The 4,777-nt window shown below is 52.6% G+C and overlaps 1 pseudogene; it reads left to right on the forward strand.

Annotated features, from left to right (window-relative positions):
• LOC144825614 (28S ribosomal RNA) overlaps nucleotides 1-70 on the forward strand; it is a 2,997-nt pseudogene extending 2,927 nt beyond the window's left edge.
• Nucleotides 71-4,777: the final 4,707 nt, after the last annotated feature.

Raw genomic sequence — 4,777 nt, forward strand, 5'->3', positions numbered from 1 at the left:
GGGTTTCGTAAGTAGCAGAGCAGCTACCTCGCTGCGATCTATTTAAAGTCATCCTCTGAGCCAAGCTTTTGTCTCTCCGTGCGTGGGTGCCCGCGGACGCCTCCCTCCACCACACCCAGGGGCGGGTCCCTCTGCCGCCGGGCCGGCGGGAGGGACGCGGAGGGGGTAACACGGGTCTGTGGGAGGCTGCCTCCACCACGTGCCCTTCGGCACGGGGCCTCCCCCTCATGTCCCTGCCCCAACGGGGTGCGGGGATGGGGGCCACCATCCCTTGCGGGTCGCAGGGTGACCAGATGGCCCACTGCTTCCGGGCAGGGAGGTGAGCAGCAGCCACCCGGGGGAAGGAAGCTCCAGAGCGTCTTCCTTGGTGCGCCAGGCCATCTGGGCGCTGGGTCGTCCCGGGCCATCTGGTCGCCTGGCTGTGCGACCAGATGGCCCTGCGGGCTGGGTGACCAGATGGCCCTGCGGGCTGGGTGACCAGATAACCCTGCGGGCTGGCGGCCGGGCTCACTCCAACTTTTGTCCTTCCCCAGAGTTCTGTAAGCCCCCACTACGTGGGGGCTTAATAGTCGTGAAAAATGGGCTCCCCGTGCAGGCCGTCGGGGAGTGGACGTGGCCTGGGCTTAACCCTCCTTGGGTCCGGCCAAGGGTCCGTGCGCTGGGGACAGGGCTCCCAGGGAGGCTCTCCCCGGCCTGGCTAGGGTTCGGAAGGTGGGACCGGGCCCAGGGCTTGAGCTCCGTCCGGCCGGCCCCGGGGTGCGTGAGCCCCGCGTCCTGCAAGCCATCAGAGGGTCCGGGTGCTGGGGACGGGGCTCTACCGGGGCACGGGGAGGCTCTCTCCGGCCTGGCTAGGGTTCGGAAGGTGGGACCGGGCCCGGGGCTTGAGCTCCGTCCGGCCGGCCCCGGGGTGCGTGAGCCCCCCCCCCGTCCTGCAAGCCATCAGAGGGTCCGGGTGCTGGGGACGGGGCTCCACCGGGGCCCGGGGAAGCTCTCCCCGGCCTGGCTAGGGTTCGGAAGGTGGGACCGGGCCCGGGGCTTGAGCTCCGTCCGGCCACGCCCGGGGTGCGTGAGCCCCCCGTCCTGCAAGCCATCAGAGGGCCCGGGCGCTGGGGACGGGGCTCCACCGGGGCCCGGGGAGGCTCTCCCCGGCCTGGCTAGGGTTCGGAAGCTGGGCCCGGGGCTTGAGCTCCGTCCGGCCACGCCCGGGGTGCGTGAGCCCCCCGTCCTGCAAGCCATCAGAGGGCCCGGGCGCTGGGGACGGGGCTCCACCGGGGCCCGGGGAGGCTCTCCCCGGCCTGGCTAGAGTTAGGAAGCTTGGACATGGCCCGGGGAGCAGGTGTGGCTGGCTTCATCCACTACGCTGTCAAAGCGTCGTTTTCTGCCCACCCCTAATTAGAATGGGGGCATTGAGTGGGAAGGGGGAATTATCAGTGCATAAATGTCTCTGAGAAGCACTAGTCCTCAGATGAGGGCAAGAATTAACTGCCTGAATGAGTAATATTGGGAGCCCCATTTTCTAGGTAGTGGTCAAAGGTTCAGCTCCTGTAAGTCGAAGGACATGTAAATACTTGGGGGAAGAGAGTTCTCTGGATTCCTGCACCAGGAACGGTACGCATGGCACCCACGTTTTATCGAATTGCGGCAAAGTGTTCTTTACAGATGCTGTTAATTTTTCAGTCCCCACCACGTCCCATTGTCTATTTGGGCAGTTGGAGAGGATCTGCATTTTATCTGTCCCCCAGTTGGCAATGACCGCCTGCGTCACTGCGAAAAGGGCAGGCTTCATCGATTTTCACGACAAACCCATAAGACATTGAGTAAATCCAATATAATGCATCAAGGAATGTGTGTGGAATTCTGTGTCAAAGATGTCATCAATATTGTTTAGGTAACGGTGCTGGTCTCCTTGCAGGAACGCCAACTTTTGTTGGTAGTGCCCGGTGTCCATGCTGCCACTCTAGCGGGGTTGTAGTACCAGTAATGAGTTATCTTGAGTAGAGTTTCCAGTCCAGTTGTAAAGTATGTTGAGGAGTGAGTTCTGTGGAGAATGTCTGCCCATTCTTTGGATGTGTGGTGCAGTCCAGCTCTGCTTCCCACCTATTTTACCCTGGGGTTTTGTTCAGAGCTTTGGGCTTGTTCTGAAAGTTGTATATGTCAGATAGCTGTTGCTTGCCATTAGTGTGGGTGATTATCCATTTCTTGAAGGATGTCAATCTCCCGCAGGCATGTGGATGGATGTGGGCTCGGTTGACCCAGTGTTGGACAGCTGTATATCTCCATTGTTTGTGGGTCGGTAGCCAATGGAAGTCTTGCAATTGTGCAAAGGTCAGGAGGCCAGTATGGTCAAACAGGTCTCCTATTCTCTTGCGGTTGCCATCTTCCCATGTTTGGTAATCCTACCCTGTTAGGGCTGGTTGGAAGTCAAGGCTGCGACGATGATAGGCATAACCGGGGCAGAGGCGAAGAGAGCCTGTTCTTGATTGGTACCTTGTCCCATGCCTCCACCATCGCTCTCACCACCAGAGAGATGTAAACTCCCGGGAGCCTGCGCTTTTTGGGGAGCCAGGGTACTTTCCATATATGTACGCCGACTACTGCCTGATCGAGGAAGCATCAGTGTTTCCGTAGTGGGTCTGGTCCACTCCACCATGTAGTGGAGTTGTGAAGTGTTAAAGTAGTTTCTAAGAGGTGGAATTCCCAAGCCTTCTGCAATGGCTGTGTAAGCTCTTTTCCCTGTCATTGTCATTTACTGTCTTAAATGAAGCTCTTAATGAGTTGCTGAAATGTAGGTATAGAGGAAGGGGGGTGTTGAGAGGCAAGGTCTGAATAATGTAAGAGAATCTGGGGTTGGAGTATCATTTTGGCCGCTGCTATTTTTGCAATCTATTGGGAGGACTCCAGTTTTCCAGGCCTGTATTTCTGAGTGAGCAGAGGTCAGTAAGTTGAGATAATTTAGATACTAAGAGTGATGGGTTACGGACCCTGGTGGCCTTATCTATCAGACATTAAAAAATATTACTGGGCGGCGCATTTGATAGCAATCAACCACTGCATGTACAGAACTAATGACGATCCCTGCTATAGGATGGATAGATGGCTCCTCCCTGAAGGACACTAGACCCAGGTACTATACACAAACTAAACTTAACGGGCCCAACCAAACAAGCAGTTCAAATATGGCACACTGTAAATAAGGGAAAAAAGCACTAAGTGTAAATACTTAGCGTCCCTCGGGAGCACACCGTGTAGTTGAAATAACCTTATTTCCGATTGAAAAGAAAGTTCCAAGTAAATTCATAGAGTATCCGGTCAGGAAAAAATTGTATTTAATTCTCAAATGTAGATCATCATGTATGATACTTCCCAAATGTGATAATACATCCATCGTATTTGTTCTTAAACATGCGACATTGTTAGACCATCCCAATGCATTTCGGGTCGGGACCCTTCATCAGGGGTCTTGTAGTCCTAAAAACAAATGATTCACAATGAAAATTCAAGTCAAGTCAAGTCAAGACCACTGACTCATTGTCAGTGAAATTGCTCTCCCACCCTCGCAGCTCCGTCATTAAGTGAGGTGCCCCTGCCCCTGCACTCTTGAGTGTTGGTGATCGAGGCCCTCCTCCACCCGCAGGTTTCCCTGCGCCTCATCCCTGGTGGTCCAGTGGACCTCTGTCTCCTTTCTTTCTTTCTGCTCCTTCACTCGTTTTTCTCCCCTTTCTATCTTTCACCTTTCTGTACCTCTGTTCTTTTGCGCCTTATTTCTGCCCATTTCCCTTTCTCTCCCTCTGCTCCTTCACTCGTTTTCACTCGTTTTTTCCCCTTTCTATCTTTCACCTTTCTGCACCTCTGCTCTTTTGTGCCTTATTTTTGCCCATTTTCCCTTTCTCTCCCTCTGCTCCTTCTCTCGTTTTCACTCGTTTTTTTACCCTTTCTATCTTTCACCTTTCTGCTCTTTTCTGCATCTCTGCTCTTTTGTGCCTTATTTCTGCCTATTCTCCCTTTTTAGGGCTCGGACTCCTCCCCACTGTAAGTGGGGGAGGAGTTTCGAGATCCTAATGTTATAAGAAAAAAAAGAAAAAGTATCCTTAGGGCCTTGGCGAGAGGAATTCCACACATTCCTTAGCGTTTTCTGTCATCTGGCCAGTGATTCGTCTTCCTTGTGTTTTCGTTTTAATAGGCTTGAAGTGATAGGGTAAATGTAGTTTTGTTCCGCCATTTTGGGCATATTTCGTTCGTGCTCGCGCAAAGAAGTACATTAATTATAATTAGGAGCTGTCAGGGTGCCTCCGTAAGTGAATCCAGATGTCCGGGCGCGTTCACCATTCAGCAGCGCTCAGCGCGCAGCTCCCTTTGTTTGATTTCGTAGTCGTTTTAGTTAAGCAGCTTGAAAAAATTTCACAGTGCACTTTCGTTTAAGTACGACTTCAGGCAACAGTGTGCCTTTGTTAATTGTATTCACAGTATTATTTTATTTGTTTCTTCTCCAAATAATGCGTGCCATGATAGTGCTTTCCCCGGTGAAATGTAAAATTAATATTACGTATGGATCGGTTTCACTTCGCAACACACAGCAACCCTTTAGCTACCCTCATGCATTCTGCAAATGCATACATATTGTACCAAATAATGTGTTGCAAGATAACACTCACTGAAAACAATTTGAGCATGATAAACCAACCATCTCTTCTAAAAGCCTGGTATGACTAGACAGCTACCTTTCACCAGCCAGAATTGCCTATATGCGTGCTGTTTCCAAGCCAGGTTTATACTGACA

Source organism: Lissotriton helveticus, chromosome 3_1 (genome assembly GCF_964261635.1).
Source record: "Lissotriton helveticus chromosome 3_1, aLisHel1.1, whole genome shotgun sequence".
In the NCBI taxonomy this organism is placed as follows: domain Eukaryota; kingdom Metazoa; phylum Chordata; class Amphibia; order Caudata; family Salamandridae; genus Lissotriton; species Lissotriton helveticus.